Source organism: Coturnix japonica, chromosome W, assembly GCF_054131305.1.
Source record: "Coturnix japonica strain WE chromosome W, WE-NBRP24, whole genome shotgun sequence".
In the NCBI taxonomy this organism is placed as follows: domain Eukaryota; kingdom Metazoa; phylum Chordata; class Aves; order Galliformes; family Phasianidae; genus Coturnix; species Coturnix japonica.
In genome coordinates, this window is record NC_140701.1 from 4,407,200 (window position 1) to 4,418,002 (window position 10,803).

The 10,803-nt window shown below is 48.1% G+C and overlaps 1 long non-coding RNA gene across 2 annotated transcripts; it reads right to left on the reverse strand.

The window, feature by feature from the left end:
• Positions 1 to 8,741: 8,741 nt before the first annotated feature.
• On the reverse strand, positions 8,742 to 10,600 carry LOC146754307 (uncharacterized). 2 transcript variants are annotated; one of them, XR_014939013.1, is made up of 3 exons: positions 10,445 to 10,600; positions 9,539 to 9,732; positions 8,742 to 9,099 (listed from the first exon to the last, which is right to left on the reverse strand). It is a non-coding gene; the product is annotated as an uncharacterized LOC146754307 (long non-coding RNA). The 2 variants fall into 2 exon arrangements; XR_014939012.1 differs by lacking the exon at positions 10,445 to 10,600 and having other exon boundaries at positions 9,539 to 10,082.
• Positions 10,601 to 10,803: the final 203 nt, after the last annotated feature.

The following is a 10,803-nucleotide window of genomic DNA, read 5'->3' on the forward strand; positions in this document are numbered from 1 at the left end:
CATGCCGTGGATGTATAAATATCACCCAAAAGGGTTTCAGCCCTGTATTTTTAAAACACAAAGCAGTTCTAATTGAAATAGCCTTAGCCCTAGTTCTATAGGGTACAGCTGTTGAATATTGTTATGGTTGAAATGTTTAGTTCAGGAAAAAGGCAGATGCTTGTATATATTTTTGCAGTCTCGGATTCCACTTACTCCATGTTTTCTTTCTTTAATTTAAGTGGCATGTTTGTGTCTTTCCTGCTGTATTGGATGGGGAAAGTGGGCTGGATATCCCAAGCACCAGAACTTACTTTAATGTACCGCAAACAAAGAGTCAGCTGGGAAAAGCAGTCTGTGAAATGCTGCATTTGGCCAAACAGGAAAGTAAACCTGCTAGTGTGTTCAATTGGTGACGTTCTTGAAGTCTGAAATAATGTTTACTTACACGTTTTGCTTTGTAAGCCAACAAGTCTGTTGGTTTTTCTACATCATGTTCTATAGAAATAAAACGTTGTTCCTATGAACCATTGGTGCACTTTGCTGTTCTTTATGGGGATGTGGAGGAAACATCCCGTGGATGCTGTGGATAACCCCACAGCATCTGCTACCCCAGGTAATATTGGACTTCCAGCTGAGATGAATGACTTTACTGCTCCCGGCACTGCTTGAGCAACCTGGTCTGTGTGAATTCATGCTGCATAACAAATACATACTCGTATGTAGCTGCCAACTAATCCCGATTGTCAAACATGAAAGTAACTTCTGTTTCGTTGTTTGCCTTATGAAAATGACATGAAAAACTGAATGAGATGCTGAGCTGCTGATGGACGAATTAACAAAGCCTTATTGCTCCAGGTAGCTCAGGTATTCCTATATGAAGCTGCACAGTAAATGCGTCATGTCTTCATCTGATCAAGCAGCGGGAGCTGATATTTTAATGTGTTTCTATTCCAGAAAAAAAAAAAAAAAAAAAGCCTGTTAAAATTGTCTTGTTTGCATCATTCTGACATGCTGTGCTCTGTCTGTGAATTCAGCTCTTGGTTCTGTTGGTATCTCCAGCCCCTGATTCTTGTGGTGTCTTCATTTTCTTCCAGCATCACTGTTTGTGTATTGCTCTATTGAACAAGGACATGAACAGGGATCAGCAGCACTGGATGGTAAAATACTGTATGAAGTTAATTGCGGAAATTTCACAGAATCACACAGAATCACAGAATTACCCGGGTTGGAAGGGACCTCAAGGATCATGTAGTTCCAACCCCCTGCCTGGCAGGGCCACCAAACATACACATTTACTAGATCAGGTTGCCCAGGGTCCCGTCCAACCTTGTCTTGAACACCTCCAAGGACGGGGCATCCGCAACTTCACTGGGCAGCCTGTTCCAGGACCTAACCACCCTTCTAGTAAAGAACTTTCCCCTAACATCCAACCTAAATCTTCCCTCCTTCAACTTAAAACCATTTCCCCTAGTCCTGCTATTATCAGCCCTTTCGAAGAGTTTACTCCCCTCCTGGGAGTAAGTTCCCTTCAGGTACTGAAAGGCTGCAATGAGGTCACCCCGCAACCTTCTCTTCTCCAGGCTGAACAAACCCAACTCCCTCAGCCTGTCCTCATAGGGGAGGTGCTCCAGCCCCCTGATCATCTTTGTGGCCCTCCTCTGGACCCTTTCCAAAATCTCCATATCTTTTTTGTACTGAGGGCTCCACACCTGGACACGGTACAACAGATGGGGCCTCACAAGAGCAGAGTAGAGAGGGACGATCACCTCCCTATCCCTGCTGACCACCCCTCTCCTGATGGAGCCCAGGATCCCATTTGCTTTCCGGGCTGCCAGAGCGCACTGCTGGCTCATGTTAAGTTTCTCATCTATCAGGACCCCTAGGTCTTTTTCAGCCGAGCTGCTCTCAAGGACAACTCCTCCCAGCCTGTACAGGTGCTTGGGGTTCTTCCGGCCCAAGTGCAAAACCTTGCACTTTGCCATGTTGAACCTCATTAGGTTCACCCGAGCCCAGCTTTCCAGCCTGTCAAGGTCCCTCTGAATGGCATCTGTTCCCTCCACCGTATCGACCGCACCACTCAGCTTGGTGTCATCAGCAAACTTGCTGAGGGTGCACTCCATTCCCTCATCGATGTCATTAATAAAGATGTTAAAGACCACCGGTCCCAAGACAGACCCTTGGGGGACACCGCTCGTTACCGGCCTCCACCTGGACATAGAGCCATTGACCACCACCCTCTGTCTGCGGCCTTTCAACCAATTGCTTATCCATCGAGTTGTCCACCCATCAAATCCACTTCCCTCCAATTTGGAGATGAGGATGTGATGGGGGACCATGTCAAAGGCCTTGCTCAGGTCCAGGTAAATGACAATTTCCTTGTATTGTAATTTCCAATACTCAGGAAACTGTAACAATATCTCTGTAAGTCAAATACTTTTATAAAATGACTCAAAGAGATGCTCGTCCTGTCGTTATTGGTTTGGTGTTACGAAGCACAAGTGTAGAAATGAAGGACTGAACTGCTGCTGGGGGTTGCAGGTAGGCTGGGTTTCTGTCGTGTGCTATTTCTGCCTGCTGGGGATGTGAGCGGGCGTTGGGCCCGAGCCCCGCTCGTGTTGGTCACAGCACAGGGGCTGTGGGAAACACTGGGAGAGCGGAGCAGGGAGAGCCGGGCTGTGTGCAGGCCAGGGCATGACATGGAACCTCGGCAGCTGCGCAGCTGCTGAGCTTTTCCCCCAGGTCTTCAGAGTCTCAGGTGATAAGGCTGTGCAGCGAAGCCAGCTGGGCACTGCTGATACTGCGGGCTTAGGGGATGAAGCCCTGCAGCACCTGCATGGCACTCCCTGTAGTCTGCCATCTTTATGTGCACAGCTGCTGCAGGTGTTGTTGGAGCAGTGGAGCGGCAGTGCGGTGCTGCAGGGCAGCTACACACCCCAGGGGCTCTCCATAGGCTGCAGTGATGTGACCCAAGTCCCACACTCACTTTCTTTCCCATTCCCAAGAATGACATACCAGTAGCAAAATGTTTTCCCCTTTTCCCAGTGTCCAAAGACAAAGATGAGGTGTCTTAGCAAGTGCACCAGCAATGTGTGGAGCAGAACCGCCTTGGGAGCCACTGTCACACCTGAGTTGATCCGTTTTAGGCTTCCCATGGAAATGTAGCATTTTGACTCTTCGTTAGTAAATCTTTGAGGTTGCATTTGTCTTGCTGTTGCAATGTCTGCTGCTTGCTCTTCATGCAGCTAGTCCATGTATTTGTTTATGTAGTCAGTGCTAGGGTTTGATTTAGACAGCTCCGTCATCTTTCCAAGAGCTGCACCATGGTCGGCTGTGGAGAGAGGGTGAGTGGGAGGGGACACCTGTGTCCCACAGTGGCTCCTCCAGTCAGTGAAGGTCCTGAAATTGGTCTCTTCAGCTAATAGGGAGCTTTCCTCAGCTACCGTGTGTTTGGAGAGAGGAAGAGCAGTCCCAGGACCTTCAGCTGTGAGACTCTTCAGACGGACCTTGTGGAGACATCTGCAGGTGTAGTCTGGGATGGAATGGCTCCTGTTTGGCTCTTGTTACCCACGTGCAGCATGTGGTTATTGAGCTTATAAGGGAGCAACATAGGAAAGAATCCTGTTCTCATTTACTACCTAATGCTAAGTCATTCCTCCTCACGGGGAAGTGACTAAGCATTGGTCCTGGGTGCTAGGAGAGGAATGTCAGATCTGAAACCAGTGTGAATGATGGACAGCCTTGTTAAACACAGGGCTGCTCTGCAGTGCAGAGGTGCTTGTGAGTTCAGAAGATACCTGCTGAAGGAGAACTGCTTTGCTGTTGGATGTCATCAAGCTGCAATCTGCCCGGGCAACAGCAAAACAGGCAGAGGTGTGTGCTCCAGACTGTGCCAGCCTTTGATTCTGTTCCTGAGGTGAGCTGCACTTTGCTTGCTGCAAATTCCAACTATATTTGTAGGAATTATTTCTATGAATAACACAATGGTGGTGTTTGAGTCGCAGACAGATGCAGCAGAGCCCTTTGCTCTGATCTTTTCAGGAACTCAAGCAGCTTTTTGCCATCCCCACCTGGAGCCATTGAAGCTTGCAGCCAAGAGCTGGACTCAGTGGTCCTCACAGGGACCCTCCAGCTCAGGAATTCTATCATTTTACAATCACTGAGCTTGGCAGACTTGCAAAGAGTGTGGATGTGACAGCAAGCAATTAGCATGGCCAGCATCAGGAACCCATGGTTATGAGCTTAGGGCTGGTTTAGGTTTGCCAAGCGGGGGGACTAATGCTGGGATCATTCTCTCCGGCCTGGAGGCTCTCACACAGCAGCATGGTTCTGTGTTTGGCAGGTGGGTTGGACTCAGGCTGTGCAGGAATCAACTGGGCTCTGCTCCAGCTGCAGTCTGAGGGCCTTTGGCTGCAGCCAGCTGCTGTTCACACAGGGTACAGAAAGCTCCAGAGCCACACAAGGGCCTTCGGGCTCCAAGTGAAACCCCACAAGCTGAGGGGAAGGAAGTGAACATCACCAGAGGTGGGGACTGCACAGCACTGATGTGTGGTGACAGACTGGGGTGGGCGGTGAATTTGGGAAGACCAAGAATGAAAGATGGGAAAAGCAGCTGAATTTAAAGGAAGAGATGTGAAACCAACAGGATCATCACCCTGTAATTGCCAGCCCAAACAAGGGACGTTTTGACCAGCGACTGCTCTGATCCACTTAACAAAAGCCACAAAACCACTCCATAAACTTAGAAGAACTGCTCAAAGCCACAAGCTACAGGTTCTGGAGGAGAGCAGGACCTTTGCCCTGCAGTCAGCAGCAGTTTCAGACACACCAAAGCCGACACTGGTTTGCTTCCGTATCTCTTGTGGGACGGCCCCAGCCAAATCATCCCTTCTGGTCTGAGGATGAGGAGGGTCAGATCCTTTCAGAGCACCAAACCTGGCAGCCAACCTCATCACCAAACAAGCAGCCAGGATCCAAACTCCAGCACTCTCCATTCATCATCCCACTTCCTCGCTGCAGTCAGTCCAATGCTTCATGAGATTCAGAAGCAAACAAAATCAATACAGTCATCTTGATCCCTGCAGGAACACGCTGTGAGCAACAGAACACCTTCCTGGAAGAACTACCTCCATGAACAGAGGCAGCGACCACCTCCTCCCCTCCTACAGCCTCATTGCTTTCTCCTTAAGTATCACCACACGGAGCCTTGACCCTCCCTGGCACCCAGGCACCAAAGGGCTCTTTTCATGTTTTTTACACCAGGCTGGGAAAGAATCTTGGCTTCAAAACTTCCAGAGCAGCAAGAAGGAAGTATTGGTTCTTTTCACAGACAGCCTTGGCTCTTCCGCTGCTGCCAGTGGGGAACATCAGCAGAGAGCATCTCTAAAGCAGAGAGAAGCACATGTATGAGAATGAAAGAAAATTAGGTCTGAGCAGGATTAATAGGGATTTAATTGAACTATGTGAACTGGAACTTGGGTCACGAGCTGCTTACGAGCCTGCCTTAAGGGATCATGCAGCTTGCACTGGAGGAGCACAAGGATGCACTGTGAACGGGACAGCATGTGGTCAGAGAGGGAGACCTGCCTGAACAGTCAAAAATGGAAGAGAAAAACTGCTTGAGATAGATGCCTGGGAATTTGAGGACTTACTGCACAGTCTTTCCTTCCTTTCCTCTTCTGGGGAGGGAACCAAGTAACACCAGCCAGAGCTCACCCAGTTCACCGCTCCTCCTGCAGTCCAAGTGGCCGCCAGGCAGCTCCCTGCTACAGCTACACTTGCCATGGGGCCTACAGAAATCCCCATTATCAATCGACTGAATCCCCATCTAATCCCCCGATCCTGTTAACAAACACTGCCTTTATTTTGCTACCTCCATGGGGGCTCTTGGAGCCAACATCCCTCATGAGAGGCAAATTAATTAAGACATTGCACCGTTTCCTCTTTCCAGGAAGGTGGAGGTGTTCTGGCAGACATTTTGCTGCTTCCAAGTCAAGCACAGACTCATGCATGCCTGAAAGTTTGAGCCAACCACCCTCACACAGATCGAAGGAGCTGAAAGGCCTCCCCTAAACACGTCACTCTCGTGAACAGGCCATGGATATCCCTGTGTTTCTACAGAGCTCAAGAAGCTTTCATAGTAAACAGAAAGAGGCAGAATGACTTTTAAAAAGTTACTTTTGTTTTAATTTGAAACAAAGATTATATGTAATTGGTGTGAGATATTTTTGTCATGTTTCTTTGTCCTGAGATCTCCAAGCAACTTCGGAGTGCTTTTGTCTCGCATGCTTTGTTCTGTTCTCCTCATGCTGCCCACCTGACTCATCCACCAACAGCAAGGGAGAGAAGCAAACGCAGTCCTTCTCACACTGATGGTTCCAGCAAATGTGCTGCTAGTCTTCTGGTAGAGAACAGACACAGCACAGCACTGCTGCTGGACCTGGGCTCACAATGCATTTGTCAATTGAGGATGGCAGTCTGTGTATGCAAAAGGATGGCAGACTTGCAGCCCCACCACAGAACCCTTTTCTTCAAAGCCACTGTAAGCTCTGGGGCACCTAACACATCAGGTTCTCCTCCCGTTGACTCATTCGTGATCAAACAAACCAAGCAGTGAGCCGGCATCAGGAAGCTCCAGATGCCTTACAGAGACTCTGTGGCTACGACACCACCTCTCTCCAGACCCTTCTAGCCATATTTCAGGCTAACACTAGACTGTCCCTGGCCCTGAAGAGACAGACCCTAAAGGAATGCAGTGTCTTCAGCTCTTGCCATATATCAAGTCCCAAATAGGTGAAGTCCTCTTTGCTGCTAATGCATTGGAAGCCCTTCCCTTCCAGCTTCCTTAGTTCCAATCCGCAGTCCACGAAAGGGAAAGCACAGCCATGCCTGAAAAACAGACCACGCAGTCCGTTGCCTTTGGTGCACTTCTGAGGAAGCATTCCAGGCGATTTTGCTGTCCTTTGTGCCTTCCTGCTCAAGCCCTTATCGCTTCTTTTTGCTTTCCTTGGCTTTCTTGCTCAGCTGAGCAGCACTTGCCTTGGGTTTCTTCACCATCTCCCAGGTCTTAGACTCAAAGCCAACCAAGTCCTACAAGAATCAATTTGGAAACAGTCAGGGAGCTTTCTAACAACGTGCTGATGCCCAGCTCATTTCGGGCATTTATGTGAAAGCAAAAATACGTAAGTGCTGGGTATCTCCGCTGGAATGCATCTATATCAGGCTGAGCCTACATTTAGTAAGACTTGAGCAGCACCATCCCTGCTTCCTCTGCATGTGTTTCTGGATAAGTGTGAATCCACACACAGCCTGTTACCACAGAGGTTGTTATAAGCTTAAGTGCTTAAATCAGGCTTTGTAGAGAAAAAACACCCCCATTTTAACAGCAGGACAAAAACCAACACTAAACAACAATTATTCACACCAGAAAAAGGAGAAGATATCACAGAATCACCAGCATGTATTGAACCATTGAAAAGGTATTTCTGCTAAATTTTCATCCTTATCACGTGCGAGACAAAAGGTAAGCCTCAAAACAGCAGTCAGAATGTCACAGTCAGAGCCTTTACACCAAGACCAAAATCCAGGCAGGGCACCGAAGGCAAAGCTTTCTTCACCTGGACTAACAAGGAATCCTAAGCTACAAAGCTTGTTTCCTTCAGGGCAGATGACAGATCATATTTCAGCCATGGGAAATAAAGTCTAGTTATCTGGTAAAGACACGAGGGAACAGTGCCAGTCTCATTGGAGAAAGCGCACACACACAGATTGCCTCCTTTCATTAAATGCATTTGAGTCTAAATATTGCTTTAGCATCTTGGGTTCTAGCAGTCAGAGCTTGCCAACTGGAAAAGGACACACAGAAAATGCCAGAGCAAGATGTGCTAGCTTCAAGCTTCCAACACAGAGCACCAGATAATAGAGGGGCAGACACGCATCTGACAGTATCCTTTAATCAAAGAGTCCTGTTCAATCATCTCTAAAGTCAATGGGCTATTACGGTTCACATCTGTGTGGCTTCCCAAGGAAAGTGAGTTGGCTGCCTTTCCAAAGGCTGTAATCAGTGCATGGGGAGCTGCGAGGCTCTGCAGAAACAGAGCAACAAGCAGCTATTACTCAGGTTTGTAGATTGGTGCTGCTGAGAAGTGAACACTGATGCCTTCTGCTGTTCAAACCAAGGTAGTCTCCAAAGCCTGAAGCCTCTAAAACTAAGAAGCTCATCTGTACCTGAACCTAAGCATCATTCCTAAGAAATGGAGAGTGTCTCTTTTGTTTATTGTCATGTGAATTCATCACATGCACAGGAAATCATGGGGACAGTGCATATACAGAGAAAATAAGAAATAGAGCATACAAACAACCTAAACACAAACAAGTTTGTCAGTTCTATCGCATTAATAGGACGAATGAGGGCCAGAAACCACACATCAAACAAAGCAGTCATCATTCTCAAAGAACAAGCTCTAGATATACAGTATCTACAGAAGTACAGAATAGAGACAAGCTCAAGGCGCAGGGACGCCTTTCTTCCTCCCACGCTGCTTTTGTTTCTCTCAGCCCTCGGAGAATAAGGGATGCTCACAGTTCATCACCAGCAGTTCCAGATGGGCTGAAAGGCCACCAGTTGGGAACACCAACACGGAAACGTGGGACAAGCAGCTCCATTTCCAGGAGGGACGTGAAGCCAACCACATCAGGACCCTGAGATTGCCAGCCTGAGCCAGGCACATTTTGAGCAGCTAATGAAAGAGGCAGCACCACCATTCAAATGTTTGTTTTGCTTTTATTTGCAATAGAGAGATGCAAAATGCATCAAAAATACATTTCAATATGAAATCAAATAGTTGGGATACTGGTAATGACTAAAGACAAAGCTTCCTTAGTTCCTCTCCGCAGTCCATGAAAGGGAAAGCACGGCCAGGCCTGAAAACCAGACCACGCAGTGTGTGTCCTTTGGTGCACCTCTGAGGAAGCGTTCCAGGTGATTCTGCTGTCCTTTGTGCCTTCCTGCTCAAGCCCTTATTGTTTCTTTTTGCTTTCCTTCTTGCTTCTCAGCTGAGCAGCACTTGCCTTGGGTTTCTTCACCATCTCCCACGTCTTAGACTCAAAACCCTCTGAGTCCTGCAAGAAGCAATTGGGAAACAGTCAGGGAGCTTTCTAACAACTGGCTGACAGCTGCTTTGGGAGCTCAAGTCACCTGACCGAGCAGCTTTGGGAGACCAGCACAGGAAATCGCCTTCCTGACCTCGGGGCACATTAGAAACTCCACATCTGTCAAGTTCCCAAAAAACCCATGCAAACCAGAGCCTAAAGTCCTCTCTAGCAAGGCGGTCCATGCTGGGAGGGTGGACCCTCTGCCTGGCAGCTCATAGGGCGCAGCAGCAGCTGCAGGATAGGATGAGCTGGCAGCTCAAGGCTGCTGGCGTGCGGAAGGAAGGACAGAACCAAGTGCGGCACTCTCAGCAGTGCTGGGGCACACTGCCGTAGGCAACAGCTACAGGCAGTTCCCTCCCAGCAGACTGCCTGAGCATTCCTATCAATCTCACACAGCGCTACTTACTGCCTTTGGGGACTTGAAAGCTGGCAGGATGATGGCCAGCACACACAGTAGCTAGAAAAGGGCTCCAAACAAGAGTCTGTAGCGCAGCATGTTCTCCAATATCGTGGGCTCAGGGATCTCAGGTGGTGAGAAATGCAGTTCAGCAGCCATAGCGCAGACAGCTGCTGCTCCACTGCTCTCACAGAGGCTGCGTGCTGTAAGGGGGGAAAAAGGCATCATTAGTCTCAGGCACTGCAATGGGGTTACTTCCTGCGAGCAAACATTTCCAGGCTGACTTAGAGAGGTGCTGGGAAGATATCCAGGGCCTACTGACCCGAGAACAAAGAGGGACAGCAAACTTGCTGTCATGGTTTTGTAATTTTGTAATTTTGCTATCAGTATTCCACATCATAACATCATGTAAAGTATGGATACTTCTATTGAATGTGCAGTCCACAGAAGAAGACTACATATCCCAGAGAACAACAGGGTTAATGATAAGTCACGGGACCAGGACGCTGTATAATCTCGTTCCCAGGCTGGAGTGCCCTCCTTCTTCTCTCGAACTTCTTGGAGAGTGGGAAGCGTTCCAGCCGTGTCGCCTAGAGTTCACAGTAGGCCTCTCGGTTTTCGGGGACTCTCTCTCTCTCTGTTTCGTTCAATTTGTTAGCCTCAATTATATTATATTGTGTTATCTTGTATTTCGGAATCATATTTAGTAAAATAAGTTTTTCCTCCTTAGATTGTCGCTGTTTTATCCCACTCCCTTTTTCCCCCTCCTTTCCGGGCCCCGGGAGGGGGGCCCACGGGGTGGCTTCCCCTGTCACGGGCATAGGTAAATCTAAGTAACCCGTGACAAGATGTCTTATATGCTTGATCTCCAACCCACCCCCCACTCAGGAGAAAGATCCCCCTCTTACACCCTACCATCTTGCTGCATTCTAATGTTGTCATCAGCCTTCAGCTTGTTGTCATCTTTGTACCACTGGCTCTGAACCTCATCGTGTGAAATCTCACAGACAAAAGATGCACTCCCATATTCATTCACTTCCACATCTTCCAGTGCTTTAACAATCTTGATATCTCCAGCTGTGAAACAGTAGAGATATATTTGTCAGGGTATTTCCAGAACTGAGTGCAGCATCTTTTCCTTACACATATTTGCATAGAAAATAAGTAGGATTATGTTTTATTCTAAACCATCATCCATTCCTGAGTCATTTCCCTTTTCAACACAGTCAATGCATTATTGCCCTTGAACTTAAAGATAGACTTACTAGCTACAA